Genomic DNA, 18,680 nt, shown 5'->3' with positions numbered 1-18,680 from the left:
AGTAGTCACTAAATTTACTAACAGTAGTGTCAACATAAACTAACCATTGCATCTGCGTATTAATGCTAGAAATTCTGACGAAACAGAGCAGCAAACATTGCGTCAGATAATGTCTAGTTAAACACATTTATTACCAATGTGTTAGAGAATTGAATGTGGTTCTCTAAAATCATCAATATTCCGTGTAATAATTACTCACGGATAATATAACTCCCAATAATCTCAAACCGAGAGTTATTAGTTACAATTGTTATCAAGTAATAGTTTTTTCTGTCATACGCAAATGTCATGGAGGAGAATAAATTCTTCTCCATTTCCCGTTTAACAACATAAGACGAGAATGCAATAATATTTAAATCCCTATAATTACAACCCAGTCCTCATTAAAATGTTTCAGCCACAATTGCACGTAAAGTATTATTCGTGATTAATAATTTCTGTGGTGAATGCGAGACGCGGGTTGGGGAAGGCGGAGACGCCATTGTGCAGCGAGCGTGCTTGAACAGCGGAAGGTCTTGGCATCAAGAGTGGCGAGACACGTGGCGTTTGGGAGTTATCAGCAAGAATTACACTGATACCCAACTAATACTGAATAATTATTCTTCCACGTGCTCCATAGTGCTCGGCCAATCAATAACGCGTCTAGAATTAAGCCAAAACCCACAAACACGTGTACAACGCCGTGAAGGTTTGGGACTAGCAGACGCGATATCGGTAGTCTGTCGTTATATAGTGAGACGACCCCATATCCAACGTTAGTTCCGCATTAATGTTTATTTTCTATTTTCATGAATATTGAGATTAAAAGTAGCCTAGTCCAATGCTACTTAATACTCTTTAAATTACAGCTCGTATGTGAGGAGTCAACGAGTCGTTAACAGCATTCGTGTTATTCATCTCTAATTTCTTCTATGTGGAGATCCTGAGATCACGAGGACGAATCACGAACAATGCCATATAAATCGTCTTAAAGCTAAGACTTTTTGTACACATTTAATTCTTCCATTTTTTCATTATACAAATTGGCAAGACTATCATTTTGAATATTCTTACCATATCTGATTATTGGAAATTTATGTGTTTACTTAGATGATTGCTCCTTAATTTAATAATTATTAATATTCATAATTTGAGTTCACATATTTGACTCTATAGCATTTTAGATCATAATATTATTTACTCAACAATGAACAGGTGACGAACCACACTAGTTCCTAGAGGTATATGAAGTTCTAGCAATACCCCCCCCAATGTAGGTGTTTGAGGCTCTGACTTTAGTTAATTAATCATACAGTCCATTCTTTATTTAAGTGATTATTTTTCTAATACTTATCCATAGACACTGGTTCTTCAGTGTGTTTTCTAATGATCACTTTTATTACTTTCCCACTTTTCACAAAAGTGGGTGGTCCTTCGTTATTAAATTAAATAAGTAAATAATTGAATAATTGAGCCAAGCCCCAGATATCCCACAAGTACAACTAGGTGAACTAAGGGAGTGGATATGGATGTGAAACACACACGTGACGCAGTGGATAGCTGTCCTCATGGCACAGTGGATAGCTGTCCTCATGGCACAGTGGATAGCCGTCCTCATGGCACAGTGGATAGCTGTCCTCATGGCACAGTGGATAGCTGTCCTCATGGCACAGTGGATAGCCGTCCTCATGGGACAGTGGATAGCTGTCCTCATGGCACAGTGGATAGCTGTCCTCATGACACAGTGGATAGCTGTCCTCATGGCACAGTGGATAGCTGTCCTCATGGCACAGTGGATAGCCGTCCTCATGGCACAGTGGATAGCTGTCCTCATGGCACAGTGGATAGCTGTCCTCATGGCACAGTGGATAGCCGTCCTCATGGTACAGTGGATAGCTGTCCTCATGGCACAGTGGATAGCTGTCCTCATGGCACAGTGGATAGCTGTCCTCATGGTACAGTGGATAGCCGTCCTCATGGCACAGTGGATAGCTGTCCTCATGGCGCAGTGGATAGCTGTCCTCATGGCACAGTGGATAGCCGTCCTCATGGCACAGTGGATAGCTGTCCTCATGGCACAGTGGATAGCTGTCCTCATGGCACAGTGGATAGCTGTCCTCATGGCACAGTGGATAGCCGTCCTCATGGTACAGTGGATAGCTGCCCTCATGGCACAGTGGATAGTTGTCCTCATGGCACAGTGGATAGCTGTCCTCATGGCACAGTGGATAGCTGTCCTCATGGCACAGTGGATAGCTGTCCTCATGGTACAGTGGATAGCTGTCCTCATGGCGCAGTGGATAGCCGTCCTCATGGCGCAGTGGATAGCTGTCCTCATGGCACAGTGGATAGCTGTCCTCATGACGCAGTGGATAGTTGTCCTCATGGTACAGTGGATAGCTGTCCTCATGGCACAGTGGATAGCTGTCCTCATGGCTCAGTGGATAGCCGTCCTCATGGCACAGTGGATAGCTGTCCTCATGACACAGTGGATAGCTGTCCTCATGGCACAGTGGATAGCTGTCCTCATGACACAGTGGATAGCCGTCCTCATGGCACAGTGGATAGCCGTCCTCATGGCACAGTGGATAGCTGTCCTCATGACACAGTGGATAGCTGTCCTCATGGCACAGTGGATAGCTGTCCTTATGGTACAGTGGATAGCTGTCCTCATGGTACAGTGGATAGCTGTCCTCATGACACAGTGGATAGCTGTCCTCATGGCGTAGTGGATAGCTGTCCTCATGGCACAGTGGATAGCTGTCCTCATGGTACATTGGATAGCTGTCCTCATGACACAGTGGATAGCCGTCCTCATGGTACAGTGGATAGCTGTCCTCATGGCACAGTGGATAGCTGTCCTCATGGTACAGTGGATAGCTGTCCTCATGGTACAGTGGATAGCTGTCCTCATGGCACAGTGGATAGCTGTCCTCATGGTACAGTGGATAGCTGTCCTCATGGCGTAGTGGATAGCTGTCCTCATGGTACAGTGGATAGCTGTCCTCATGACGCAGTGGATAGCTGTCCTCATGGCGCAGTGGATAGCCGTCCTCAAGGCGCAGTGGATAGCCGTCCTCATGGCGCAGTGGATAGCCGTCCTCATGGCACAGTGGATAGCCGTCCTCATGACACAGTGGATAGCCGTCCTCATGACACAGTGGATAGCCGTCCTCATGGCACAGTGGATAGCTGTCCTCATGGTACAGTGGATAGCTGTCCTCATGGCACAGTGGATAGCTGTCCTCATGGTACAGTGGATAGCTGTCCTCATGGTACAGTGGATAGCTGTCCTCATGGCACAGTGGATAGCTGTCCTCATGGTACAGTGGATAGCTGTCCTCATGGCGTAGTGGATAGCTGTCCTCATGGCACAGTGGATAGCTGTCCTCATGGCGCAGTGGATAGCTGTCCTCATGGCACAGTGGATAGCCGTCCTCATGGCGCAGTGGATAGCTCTCCTCATGACACAGTGGATAGCTGTCCTCATGGCACAGTGGATAGCTGTCCTCATGACACAGTGGATATCCGTCCTCATGGCGCAGTGGACAGCGCGCTGGACTTCTAATCCAGAGGTCGTGGGTTCGAATCCCACTCGGGATAATTGTTTAGTTGAACATCACTTTCTCTCTATAAATGACTCGAAAAAGTTTATTAATAGGAATACTTCCAGTGAGCGTTTATGAAATTATTAAATTTACGTGCCTTGATCGTGGATTCAATTCCTGCTACTGGACGGAAGCGCTTAGGCTACATTTCTTTTTGGTGACACGCGGCTGAGTGAACAGCGCTTTGGGGTCGTGGTTCTGAGGTCCCGGGTTCGATCTTCTGCAGAGGCGGACACAAACCCAAGATGCAAGATGATTACAAATTCTTGAAGCAATTCACATAAGAATAGAATAACCTACCATGAACACCCAAATCACTGAACTATTTACTCTACCCACCATGAGAGTAAGGACAAGACCAGAACATAACAATGCCAACACAGAAGACACTGTCCAACATAGCATGCCAACTACACCTAATTAATCTTTGTATGTAGTGGGATTGGGTGGTTATAGATAGGAGCTACCTCGTATAGGCCAATAGGCCTTTATTCTTATGTTCTTAAACGGGCTGAGTTTCTTTCACTCTGATGCATCTGTTGACCTAGCAGTAAATAGGTACCTGAAAGTTGGGCAGCTGCTTCGTGGGGATGTGTTCGTGTGCTAGAGAGAATTATATGTGGTATCCATAATAGAGAAAATATAAACTGGGTAGAAAGGTTGGGGTCCTAGAGCTAATAGCTCGCTTTTGCAGACACATATAGTAAATATAAACACACACACACACACACACACAGTGTGTATGCGTGTGTGTGTGTGCCCAATAGGCTCAGGAACGTGTACACCTGTTGATTGACGGTTGAGAGGTGGGACCAAAGAGTCAGAGCTCAACCAATGCAAACACAATTAGGTAAGTACAATTAGGTGAGTACACACACATTAGGCTACCAGGGGGAGGCCTTGTAGCCTGGTGAATAGCACGCTAGACTCGTAATTCTGTGGTGCGGATTCGATTCCCGCATCAGGCAGACACAAATGAGCAAACTTTCTTTCACCCTGATGCTCCTGTTACCTAGCAGTAAATAGGTACCTTGGAGTTAGTTAGATGTCACGGGCTGCTTCCTGGGGTGTGTTGTGTGGGGAGAGAGAGTGAAAAAAAATTGTTAGTAAACAGTTGATTGACAGTTGAGAGGCGGGCCGAAAGAGCAAAGCTCAACCCTCGTAAACACATCTAGGTGAATACAATTAGGTGAATACACACACACACACACACACACACACACACACACACACAGTAGGCCGGGAGATGGTACGGGAGACACACGATTAGTGAGGTCCGCGGAAATTCGTCAATTTTTCGGGACATTGAAGGAGTATAGAGGCTAGATCATAGTATTTGGCCTCTCGCTGTGTGTAGCTAGCAGGGTGCAACATAGCATAGTCATATCGCTAGCGATAGTGCGAAGATTTGGCGAAGAAATAAAAGTGGAGCTAGTGGCTTCACCGGTGCATGTAAGAGTGTGACCTGACCGGGTGGGACACCCCGCCACGGAACTACCTGACTGTGTTGTTGAGTGGTGACTGTGATCAGTGGTACAGTGAATTAGTGAACTGGCACACAACGATACAGTGACTGATTCCAGAGCTTTGTGTAGACAGAGAAGAACCGACCTCATCAGTCTACCAGCACTTAGTGAATCACCTAGTGGGAGACAACGACGGATAACCATCGTCATCATACATCGTCCTTACTCATCTGGTTGTGTGAGCGGGAGGTGACTGGTATGTACCCCCTCTCTGGTCAATTAATCAGGTGTACAGATTGAGGTAAAATATTATCAAATTCTTGTTCAGGATATATATATTTAAAAATCTCAGGGTGGCTCATTTAGGCAGAGGTAACGCATAAGGGATATCTTGACACATACACGCACGCCCGCTCACGTACGTATACACGCACACAAGTGCGCACACGCTAAAATTAACACACACACACACGCACACACGCACACACACACACACACAATCGATCAGTCAGGGGAAAAGACATTAACACCTGGGATCAGGACCTTACTATCCCCCCTCTTGACCCCCCCATCTGACCTGACCTGACCTGGTCGCCATCTCCGCCCCCCCCCCACCCCCAGTCCCCCGCATCGCCCATACACACACTCTTCCCCTCCCCACTCTCTCCCCCTCTCTCCCTCTCCCACTCCCTTGTGTACGTATACACGCACACAAGTGTGCACACGCTAAAACAGACACACACACACACACACACACGCACACACGCACACACACACACACACAATCGATTAGTCAGGGGAAAAGGCATTAACATCTGGGATCAGGACCTTACTATCCCCCCCCCCCTCTTGACCCCCCCATCTGACCTGACCTGACCTGGTCGACATCTCCGCCCCCCCCCACCCCCAGTTCCCCGCATCGCCCATACACACACTCTTCCCCTCCCCACTCTCTCCCCCTCTCTCCCTCTCCCACTCCCTCTCTCCCACTCTCTCTCTCTCCCACTCTCTATCTTTCCCACTATCTCTCTCCTGCCCTCCCTCTCTCTCTCTCTCTCTCTCTCTCTCTCTCTCTCTCTCTCTCTCTCTCTCTCTCTCTCTCTCTCTCTCTCTCTCTCTCTCTCTCTCTCTCTCTCTCTCTCTCTCTATCTCTCTCTCTCTCTCTCTCTCTCTCTCTCTCTCTCTCTCTCTCTATCTCTCTCTCTCTCTCTCTCTCTCTCTCTCTCTCTCTCTCTCTCTCTCTCTCTCTCTCTCTCTCTCTCTCTTTCTCTTTCTCTGTGTCTCCCTCTCTTTCCTTCCACCTCCCTCTCAGCCCACACACACACACACACACACACACACATACACACACACACACACACACACACACACACACACACACACACACACACACACACACACACACACACACACACACACACACACACACACACACACACACACACACATACACACACACAAACACACACACACACACACACACACACACACACACATACACCCTGCCCCCAGTCACCCCCCAGACATCTCCCAGATCCCCCCAGACCCCCAGAGAAAGGGAGAACTCTGGTACAAGAGTTTCCATGAAGAATCTCAAGGTTTGGTACACCAATGCTGATGGGGTATCTAATAAAGCAGAAGAGATACAAGAAAGAGTGAGTGAAGCAGATCCTGACATAGTGCAATTGTGGAAACTAAAATTAATGACATGATCTCAGATGCAATCTTTCCTGAAGGGTACCAGGTGATACGAAAAGAGAGGACACAGAGACAGGGAGGGGGAGTAGCACTCCTAATAAAGCGGAAATGGAAGTTTGAAGACCTGGGAAATCGAGTTACCAATGAGTGCACAAGCTTCATACATGGAACTCTGACAGTAGATGGGAGGAAGATTGTGATCTTGGTAATCTACAATCCCCCACCAAACAGTAGAAGACCCTGGCAGGAGTATGATGACAACAACAAAGCATGTATAGATGAACTGCAGAAGGCAGCAACACTAGCCCACAGAATGAGAGCGAAGCTGCTGATCATGGGGGACCTAAATCATGGAGAGACAAATTGGGAATCAAGGAATCCCCATGGAGGGGACGAAACGTGGGGAGCAAAATTAGTAGATGTAATAGACAGGAATTTCCTGACACAACATGTGAAGGAAGACACAAGGGAAAGAGGAGGAGATGCACTGAGCCTATTAGACCTGATTTTCACCCAGAACGTAGAAGATATTGAGAATTTAGAGCATGAAATACCTCTAGGGGCCAGTGACCATTGTGTCCTAGTCTTTGACTACATGATGGAATTCAAACTTATGACCATGGGACAAGAGATCTGGGAAAGGAGAGCTGACTACAGGAAAGGGGACTATATGAGGATAAGGGACTATCTGGATGAAGTGCAGTGGGAGGAAGAAATTAGAGGAAAAACAGTCCAAGATATGATGGACCTAGTCATACAGAAATGCCAGGAGGCCGAAGAGAGATTTATACCAACGGTAAAGGGAAAAAATAAGAAGGAATATAATAACCCATGGTTTAATAGACAGTGTCAGGAAGCAAAAATGGCCAGCAGGCGGGAGTGGAGGAAGTACAGAAGACAACGAACAGAGGACAACAGAAGCAGATACAACAGAGCTAGGAACGATTACATTAACATAAGACGAACAACGGAAAGGGACTATGAGAACGATATTGCAATCAAAGCGAAAAAACAACCTAAGTTACTACACAGTCATATAAGAAGAAAAATGTCGGTGAACGACCAAGTGACACGACTAAGGAAGACAGAGGGGGCATATACTGAAAGTGACAAGGACATCTGCGACGCACTGAATGCCAGTTTCCATGGAGTGTTCACTACCGAGCCTGAGCAGCTCCCATTGTTGGAAGGGGTTACCCTAGATGAAAGACTATCAGATATAGAGGTGACAGCAGAGGAGGTAATGAAACAGTTGACAACTCTAGATGCAACTAAAGCAGTTGGACCAGACAAAGTATCACCGTGGATACTAAAAGAAGCAGCACAGGCCCTCAGCGTGCCTCTGGCAATGATCTTTAATGAGTCACTTATGTCAGGAGAATTGCCCAGTTGCTGGAAGAAGGCAAAGTCGTGCCGATCTTCAAGAAAGGCGATAGGGAGGAGGCACTTAACTATAGACCTGTATCACTGACAAGCATCCCCTGTAAAATACTGGAAAGAATAATTAGGCTACGACTGGTTGCACACCTGGAGAACATTAGGTTTGTGAACAAACATCAACATGGGTTCTGGACAGGGAAATCGTGCCTAACAAACCTTCTGGAATTCTATGATAAAATAACGAGGATAAGACAGGACAGAGATGGTTGGGCAGACTGCATATTTCTGGACTGCCAAAAAGCCTTTGATGCAGTACCGCACATGAGACTGCTGTTCAAGCTCGAGAGGCAGGCGGGGGTGGGGGGAAAGGTCCTAGCATGGATAAGGAACTACCTAACAGGAAGGAGCCAAAGAGTTACGGTAAGGGGCGAGAAGTCGGACTGGCAAACAGTAACAAGTGGAGTACCACACGGATCGGTGCTGGGACCAATTCTATTTCTTGTATATGTTAACGACATGTTTAGAGGCGTAGAGTCCTACATGTCGATGTTTGCGGGTGATGCAAAGTTGATGAGAAGAGTTGTGACAGATGAGGATTGCAGGATCCTCCAAGAGGACCTGAACAGATTGCAGAGATGGTCAGAGAAATGGCTACTAGAATTCAACACGAGCAAATGTAAAGTTATGGAAACGGGACTAGGAGATAGGAGACCAAAGGGACAGTACACAATGAAGGGGAACAGCCTACCTGTAACGACGTTGAAAGAGACCTGGGGGTGGACGTAACACCTAATCTATCTCCTGAGGCACATATTAATAGGATAACGACAGCAGCGTACTCTACACTGGCAAAAGTTAGAACATCCTTCAGAAACCTAAGTAAGGAGGCATTTAGGGCGCTTTACACTGCCTACGTAAGGCCAGTCTTAGAGTATGCCGCCTCATCATGGAGTACCCATCTGAAGAAGCATATAATGAAACTGGAAAAGGTTCAGAGGTTTGCAACGAGACTCGTCCCAGAGCTACGAGGGATGGGGTATGAGGAGCGCCTGAGGGAACTGTGCCTTACGACACTAGAAAGAAGAAGGGAGAGGGGCGACATGATAGGAACGTATAAGATACTCAGAGGGATTGACAGAGTGGACATAGACGAAATGTTCACACGGAATAGTAACAGAACGAGAGGACATGGATGGAAGCTTGAAACTCAGATGAGTCACAGAGATGTTAGGAAGTTTTCTTTTAGCGTGAGAGTAGTGGGGAAATGGAATGCACTTCAGGAACAGGTTGTGGAAGCAAATACTATTCATAATTTTAAAATAGGTATGATAGGGAAATGGGACAGGAGTCATTGCTGTAAACAACCGATGCTCGAAAGGCGGGATCCAAGAGTCAATGCTCGATCCTGCAGACACAACTAGGTGAGTACAACTAGGTGAGTACACACACACACACACACACACATACACACACACACACATACACACACACACACAAACACACACACACAACTACACACACACATCTACACACATATACACACACACCTCCCCCCCTCTCTCCCTCACCCATTCTCTCCCTCATCCGCTCTCTCCCTCTCCATCTATCTCCCTCTCCTCTCTCTCCCTCTCTCCCTCACCCATTCTCTCCCTCATCCGCTCTCTCCCTCTCCATCTATCTCCCTCTCCTCTCTCTCCCTCTCTCCCTCCCGCCTCTCTCTCCATCTCCTCCCCCCCTCCCCTTCTACCTTCTTCTCACTTCAGTGGAAAGGTCGGATCCCCCCCACCCACCCATTTATCTATCCCTTTATCACTCCCTTCTCTCTCTCTCTCTTTCTCTCTCTCTTTCTCTCTCTCATCCTCTCTCTCTCTCCTTCCCCCATCCCGCTCTGCCCTCCTGACAAATCCTTTCACCGCAAAAGTATAGGAACAGGGTTAAGCATGGCAGCCAGAGGTACCAGGGGAACAGGGAAGAGCCAAGGTGATGAAATGAAGGAAATGTTTGCCCAGTTTCTGGAGGACATCAAGAGTGAGATGCAAGAAATGATGCAGGAAATGAAGAACGAAATAAGCAACCTGAAAAGAGAGCTGACAGCAGCAAAGGAGGAGATTAGAGCCCTCAAAGAGAATGGTATCGAGGCTGAGAATCGGAAAACCATCCAGGGAGAAGGTAGTAATAGTTTTTTGGATGAGAATGCCACAATAAAAGCAACATTTGCAGAAATACTAAAAAAAAAAACTCTGAAGTAATGACTGCAGTGATGGAGGTGGCCATGAAAGCAGCCACCTCACAGGAGGCGTCACGCTCCACTAGCCAACTGCTGGAAAGGAACAGATCAGTGGTTGCGGTGGGTATTAAAGAGCAGGAAGGCTCTAATAGGACAGAGTGGAATGACAAGGACAAAGCAGCAGTGAATGAAGTACTAAAGGCACTAGACATGGAAGAGGCTGAGCATAGCATTGAGAAGGTTTTCAGGCTAGGTTGGTACAACAAAGACCGAGACCGAATGATAAAGATAGTGTTTGCAAACGAGAGCACAAAGGAGAAGATCCTATCAAGGAAGAGCTCCCTGAAAAACGTGGGAAAATTAAAAAATGTATTCCTCCAGAGAGACATGACAAGGGAGGAGAGAGCCGTGGCGGCAGAAGCATGGAAGAGGCGCAGGGCGAGAGGGGAAAACCAGGAAGTCACAGCTCCCATCACAACACCCCCAAAAGCGAGGGGGGGAACCCACAACCAGCTACCAAGTAACACCAGAAGGGAGGACAACTCCGCCTCCCTCCTCTGCATAGAAAACCCCCCTACCCCAAACCCTCCCTGCCCCCACTCAAATGTTCAACCAAATCTCCCTCCCCCCACACCCAATCCCCACCCTTCTACCCCTGCCCTCCTCCCGAGTCCTCCCTCCCCCCTTTCCTTCCCGTCCTCCCTCCCCTTTCACCCCATACCCTCCCTGTCCCTCCCCCTTCAGTGGATCCCCCGCCCCTCATCCCAGTATCCTCCGAGACCCTGTTATCCACCTCACAGGTCTTCACACCCATGGAACAGCCTCCCCCACCAGCAGAACACTCACCAAGGAGGCGATTTGAGAAGGGACAGAAGAAAGTGAGCCTCAAAGCGATGTACACTAACATAGATGGAATTACATATAAAGCAAATGAGCTTGGAGAACGGGTACTAGAGGTAAACCCAGACATAATAGCCCACACAGAAACAAAGATCACGAAAACGATAACAAACGCAGTGTTCCCACAGGACTATTATGTTATGAGGAAAGAGAGGGAAGGAAGAGGTGGGGGTGGTGTAGCTCTGCTGGTAAGAAAAGGTTTGGATTTTGAGGAGATGGATATTGAGGGCTGTGAAGGTTTCAGTGACTACATAGCAGGTACCATAACAAATGGAGGGAAAAAAATTATAGTCGTAGTCATATATAATCCACCACCAAATGACAGAAGACCTAGACAGGAATATGATAGAAACAACATGGCCACCATTAACATAATAGAAAGAGCAGCTTCTGTTGCTAGCAGGAATGGATCTGGACTACTAATTATGGGAGACTTCAACCATGGGAAGATAGATTGGAAGAACAGAGACCCGCATGGAGGACCAGAAACATGGAGGGCTAAGCTGCTGGACGTGGCAACAAGAAACTTTCTAAGCCAGCACATCAAAGAACCAACAAGAATGAGAGGAGAAGATGAACCAGCAATGCTTGATTTGATATTTACCCTAAATGAGTGGGATATAAGAGAAGTTAAGATGGAGAGTGATTAGGAGTCAGGTCACCAATTTCATGGAGACCAATGACTTTCACAACCCAGGCCAACATGGATTTCGAGCGGGAAGATCGTGCCTCTCACAGCTACTTGAGCACTACGACAAAGTTACTGAGGCATTAGAAGAGAAACAGAATGCTGATGTGATATACACGGACTTCGCAAAGGCTTTCGATAAATGTGACCATGGCGTAATAGCACACAAAATGAAGTCAATGGGAATAACCGGTAAAGTAGGACGCTGGATACTCAGTTTTCTGTCAAACAGGACTCAGCGAGTAACTGTCAACCATATAAAATCTAGTCCAAGTGCAGTGAAAAGCTCTGTACCTCAGGGTACAGTCCTTGCACCGCTGCTTTTCCTTATTCTCATATCAGATATAGACAAAAATACAAGTCACAGCTTCGTATCATCCTTTGCTGATGACACAAAAATCAGTATGAAAATTACCTCGGATGAGGACATTGAAAAACTTCAAGCTGATATTAATAAAGTTTTCGACTGGGCATCAGAAAATAACATGATGTTTAACAGTGATAAATTCCAGGTACTCAGGTACGGTAAAAATGAGGACCTTAAACATAATACAGAGTACAAAACACAATCAAATGTACCCATAGTAGGAAAACAGCATGTAAAGGATTTGGGAATAATAATGTCTGACGACCTAACGTTTAAGGAGCATAACCAAGTAAATATTGCGACAGCCAGAAAAATGATAGGATGGATTACGAGAACTTTCAAATCCAGGGATCCGATCACAATGGTTGTACTCTTCAAGTCACTTGTGTTGTCCCGTCTTGAGTACTGCTCAGTACTCACTTCCCCCTTCAGAGCAGGAGAGATTGCTGAAATAGAGGGAATACAGAGAACATATACGGCACGCATAGACGCAATAAAGCACCTAAATTATTGGGATCGTCTCAAAGCACTCCAAATGTACTCACTAGAAAGAAGACGAGAGAGATATCAAATAATATACACCTGGAAGATACTGGAGGGCCAAGTAACAAATCTACACAGTAAAATAACAACGTACTGGAGTGAACGACATGGAAGAAAATGTAGAATAGAACCAGTGAAGAGCAGAGGTGCCATAGGCACAATCAGAGAACACTGTATAAACATCAGAGGTCCGCGGTTGTTCAACGTCCTCCCAGCAAGCATAAGAAATATTGCCGGAACAACCGTGGACATTTTCAAGAGGAAACTAGATTTATTCCTCCAAGGAGTGCCGGACCAACCGGGCTGTGGTGGGTATGTGGGCCTGCGGGCCGCTCCAAGCAACAGCCTGGTGGACCAAACTCTCACAAGTCGAGCCTGGCCTCGGGCCGGGCTTGGGGAGTAGAAGAACTCCCAGAACCCCATCAACCAGGTATCAACCAGGTAACCAGGAAGTGCCCTTGGGAATGAGTGACCACAGTGTATTGAACTTTGAGTACCTGGTAGAGCTAGGACTTATCTCCCCCAAAAAAGAAGTAGGAATCAAAAGGCTGGCATACCGAAAGGGAAATTATGAACAGATGAGAAGTTTCCTAAGTGAAATACCTTGGGACACAGACCTCAGAGATAGGTCTGTACAGGGTATGATGGACTATGTTACCCAAAAGTGTCAGGAGGCAGTAAACAGGTTCATCCCGGCCCAAAGGGAAAAATCCGAGAAGCAACAGAAGAATCCATGGTATAATAGGGCATGTATGGAAGCGAAGAAACTGAACAAAAGGGCGTGGAGGAACTTCCGGAATAACAGAACACCAGAAAGCAGAGAGAGATACCAGAGAACCAGGAATGAGTACGTCAGGGTGAGAAGAGAAGCAGAGAAAAGTTTTGAAAATGATATAGCAAACAAAGCCAAAACCGAACCAAAGCTACTCCACAGTCACATCAGAAGGAAAACAACAGTGAAAGAACAGGTATTGCAACTTCGAACAGGCGAGGACAGGTATACAGAGAATGACAGAGAGGTGTGTGAAGAACTCAACAAGAGGTTCCAGTAGGTCTTCACAATAGAACAAGGTGAGGTCACTGTGCTAGGAGAAAGGGAGGTAAACCAGGCGGCCTTGGAAGAGTTCGAAATTACGAGAGAGGAGGTCAAGAGACACCTGCTGGATCTGGTTGTTAGAAAGGCTGTTCGTCCAGATGGGATCTCACCATGGATACTGAAAGAGTGTGCAGAGGCACTTTGCTTGCCACTCTCCATAGTGTATAGTAAGTCACTGGAGACGGGAGACCTACCAGAAATATGGAAGACGGCGAATGTGGTCCCAATATACAAAAAGGGCGACAGGCAAGAGGCACTGAACTACAGGCCAGTGTCCTTGACTTGTATACCATGCAAGGTGATGGAGAAGATCGTGAGAAAAAACCTGGTAACACATCTGGAGAGAAGGGACTTCGTGACAAATCACCAACATGGGTTCAGGGAGGGCAAATCTTGCCTTACAGGCTTGATAGAATTCTACGATCTGGTGACAAAGATTAAGCAAGAAAGAGAGGGCTGGGTGGACTGCATTTTCTTGGATTGTCGGAAAGCCTTTGACACAGTACCGCATAAGAGGCTATTACATAAGCTGGAGAGACAGGCAGGTGTAGCTGGTAAGATGCTCCAGTGGATAAGGGAGTCTCTGAGCAATAGGAAGCAGAGAGTTACGGTGAGGGGTGAGACCTCCGGTTGGCGTGAAGTCACCAGTGGAGTCCCACAGGGCTCTGTACTCGGTCCTATCTTGTTTCTGATATATGTAAATGATCTCCCAGAGGGTATCGATTCATTTCTCTCAATGTTTGCAGACGATGCTAAAATTATGAGAAAGATTAAAACAGAAGAGGACTGTTTGAGGCTTCAAGAAAACCTAGACAAGCTGAAGGAATGGTCGAACAAATGGTTGTTAGAGTTTAACCCAACCAAATGTAATGTAATGAAGATAGATGTAGGGAGCAGCAGGCCAGATACAAGGTATCATCTGGGAGAGGAAATTCTTCAGGAGTCAGAGAAGGAAAAAGACTTGGGGGTTTATATCATGCCAGACCTGTCTCCTGCAGCACATATCAAGCGGATAACATCAGCGGCATATGCCAGGCTGGCCAACATACGAACGGCATTCAGAATCTTGTGTAAAGAATCATTCAGAACTTTGTATACCACATATGTCAGGCCAATCCTGGAGTATGCAGCCCCAGCATGGAGTCCATATCTAGTCAAGGATAAGACTAAACTGGAAAAGGTTCAAAGGTTTGCCACCACACTAGTACCCGAGCTGAGAGGTATGAGCTACGAGGAGAGACAACGGGAATTAAACCTCACTTCGCTGGAAGACAGAAGAGTTAGAGGGAACATGATCACCACATTCAAGATTCTGAAGGGAATTGATAGGGTAGATAAAGACAGTCTATTTAACACAAGGGGAACACGTACAAGGGGACACAGGTGGAAACTGAGTGCCCAAATGAGCCACAGAGATATTAGAAAGAACTTTTTTAGTGTCAGAGTGGTTGACAAATGGAATGCATTAGGAAGAGATGTGGTGGAGGCTGACTCCATACACAGTTTCAAGTGTAGATATGATAGAGCCCGATAGGCTCAGGAATCAGTACACCTGTTGATTGACGGTTGAGAGGCGGGACCAAAGAGCCAGAGCTCAACCCCCGCCAACACAACTAGGTGAGTACACACACACACACAACCCTCCACCAAGTGACAGAAGACCCAGTGAAGAGTATGACAGCAACAACATGGCAGTTAATATAATTGAGAGGGCAGCCTTTGCTGCCTGTAGAAATACATCCCACCTGCTCATCATGGAGGACTTAAATCATGGAAGGATTGACTGGGAGAACAAGGAACCACATGGAGGCGAGGATACGTGGAGAACCAAACTATTGGATGTGGTGACTAGGAACTTTTTAACCTAACATGTCAGAGAACCCACAAGGATGAGAGGAAATAATGAACCAGCGAGACTCGACCTAGTCTTCGCTGTGAACGACTCCGAGATAAGAGAAATTGGTTTTGAGACCACAGTAGGAATGAGCGACCACAGTGTACAGGCGTTTGAGTACCTGATTGAAGATGGGTTATTGAACGCGAGGAGGGGTACTGAAAACAAAAGGCTGGCGTTCCGACTGGGAAACTATGAGGAGATAAGAAAATTCCAAACAGATATAGCATGGGAAACAGGGCTCAGGGAAAAGACGGCCCAAGACATGATGGACTACATCACGCAGAAGTGCAAGTAAGCAGCAAACAGTTTGTCCCAGTCGAAAAGGAAAACAGTGAAATGAAGATGAGAAACCCATGATTAAATCAGAGATGTAGGCTAGCTAAGCAGCAAAATAAAAGGGCGTGGAGAAACTATAGGAATAACAGGACACTTGAGAGCAGAGAAAGATACCAGAGCGCCAGGAATAAATATGTCAGGATGAGAAGAGAGGCAGAAAGACAATACGACAATGACATCGTAAGCAAGGCAAAGACTCAGCCTAAAGTGCTGCACAGCCACATCAGGAGAAAAACAGCAATAAAGGATCAGATTATGATATTAAGGATAGGGGCAGAGGGTTTCACTACAAACGACAAGGAAGTGTGTGAGGAACTGAATAAGAAATTCCAGGAGGTCTTCACCTTAGAGCAAGGAGAAATTCCAGAGATAAGAGAAGGAATAGTTAACCAAGAGCCACTGGCAGAGTTTGAGATTACCAGCGGGAAAGTAAGGAAGTGTTTACTAGAGTTGGATGTGACAAAGGCTATAGGCCCAGATGGAATCTTCCCTTGGATACTAAAGGAAGGAGCAGAAGAACATGGCCTGTCACTCTCTATAGTGTATAATAAATCACTGGCAATAGGGGAACTGCCAGAAATTTAGAAAGCAGCTAACGTTGTCCCGATTTACAAGAAAGGGGATAGACAGGAGGCACTGAGCTTTGCTCTTTCGGCCCGTCGAAAGAGCAAAGCTCAACCCCCGCAAACACAACTAGGTGAATACACACACACACACACACACACACACACACACACACACACACACACACACACACACACACACACACACACACACACACACTCACACACACACACACACACACACACACACACACACACACACATACATGTAGATATGCTCAAATGTAGATGTGATAGAGCCCAGTAGGCTCAGGAATCTGTACATTAGTTGATTGACGGTTGAGAAGCAGGACCAAAGAGCCAGAGCCCAATCCCTGCAAGCTCAACTAAGTGATCACATCTAGGTGAATACACACACACACACCCACTCCAGAGACTACATTACAGGCACCATGACGATGGGAGGCCCAAGAGTAGTAGTAGCGGTGATATATAACCCTCCACCAAACGACAGAAGACCCAGGCAAGAGTATGACAAGAACATAATGGCAGTCAACACTATAACTGAGAGGGCAGTAACTGCTGCCTGTAGAAACCGATCCTAACTGCTCATCATGGGGGACTTTAATCACGGAAGGATAGATTGGGAGAACAAGGAGCCATACGGAGGTGAAGACACATAGAGAGCTAAACTATTGTATTTGGCGCCAAAACGTTTTAAGCCAGCAGTTCAGGGGACCCACAAGAAAGAGAGGGAACGATAATCAGCGAGACTCGACCTAGTCTTCACTCTGAACGACTCCGGCTTAAGAGAATCAGTTTCGAGGCCTCAGTAGGAATGAGCGACCACAGAATAATCACGTTTGAGTATTTGGTCGAAGAATGGTTAATGTACTCATGGAAGGGACCTGAAAACAAAAGGCTGGCATTCCGAGAGGGAAACTATGAGGAGATAAGAAAACTTCTAACAGATTTAACATGAGAAAGCTCAGGGGAAAGACGGGCCAAGACATGATGGACTACACCATGAAGAAGTTTAAGGAGGCAGCAGACAAGTTTGCCCCGGTCCGAGAGGAAAAAAACGAAATGCAGATGAGAATCCCATGGTTTAATCAGAGATGTAAGCTAGGAGGGCAACAAAATACAAAGGGTGTGGAGAAACTATAGAAATAACTGGACACTTTAGAGCAGAGAAAGATATCAGAGTGCCAGAGATGAATATGTCAGGGAGAGAAGAGAGGCAGAAGGGCAATACGAAATGACATAGCAAGCAAGGCAAAGACTCAACCTAAATTGCTGCACAGCCACATCAGGAGAAAAACAACAGTGTAGGAACAGGTAATTAAATTGAGGAAGCGGGCTGGCAGATTCACTACAAACGACAAGGAAGTGTGCGATGTTTACCAGTTGATTGATCGCATGTTGAAAATTATGCTTTGCTCAAGAATCAAGAAAGACATTACTTGCGTTAAATACTCGCATCCCGGGTTCGAATCCCTGACAGGCTCTGGTAATTTTCAATAAACATATTTCATTCTAAAAAGATGATTTAAATAACGTAACTAAACTCAAATATCCACGGCCTGTTGGTCTAGTGGTATGATTCCTGCTTTGGGTGCAGGAGGTCCCGGGTTCAACTCCCGGACAGGCCCTCAATATTTTCCTTCCCGAGCAAGTTAATTATACTGTAAAATTAATTGCTTACATTTTCCCAAAGTTAAGAAATGCACTATTAAACATAGGAGACACCATAAGACTTAATTTTAAGTAGTAAATCAATATGATACTTATAATTTAAAATGTAACTAATTCTGGAATATAGTGAACGAAATTTGCAGATCCTCAACATTTACATAAAGAGATTCAGGAGAAAGCCAGGCAGGAAGTGGCGGACCAGCCGTGTTATAATGGATACGAGGGCCTGCAGGCAGC

The 18,680-nt window shown here is 46.2% G+C and overlaps 2 non-coding genes across 2 annotated transcripts; both read left to right on the top strand.

The window, feature by feature from the left end:
• The first annotated feature begins 3,509 nt into the window (after positions 1-3,509).
• Positions 3,510-3,582, top strand: TRNAR-UCU (transfer RNA arginine (anticodon UCU)). Its single transcript has one exon. It is a non-coding gene; the product is annotated as a tRNA-Arg (tRNA).
• A 14,746-nt stretch (positions 3,583-18,328) lies between these two features.
• TRNAP-UGG (transfer RNA proline (anticodon UGG)) lies at positions 18,329-18,400 on the top strand. Its single transcript has one exon. It is a non-coding gene; the product is annotated as a tRNA-Pro (tRNA).
• The last annotated feature ends 280 nt before the right edge of the window (positions 18,401-18,680 follow it).

Source organism: Procambarus clarkii, chromosome 1 (genome assembly GCF_040958095.1).
Source record: "Procambarus clarkii isolate CNS0578487 chromosome 1, FALCON_Pclarkii_2.0, whole genome shotgun sequence".
Lineage (NCBI taxonomy): Eukaryota > Metazoa > Arthropoda > Malacostraca > Decapoda > Cambaridae > Procambarus > Procambarus clarkii.
Note: the sequence above shows the minus strand (reverse complement) of the source record. Positions and strands in the feature narration are given on the sequence as shown.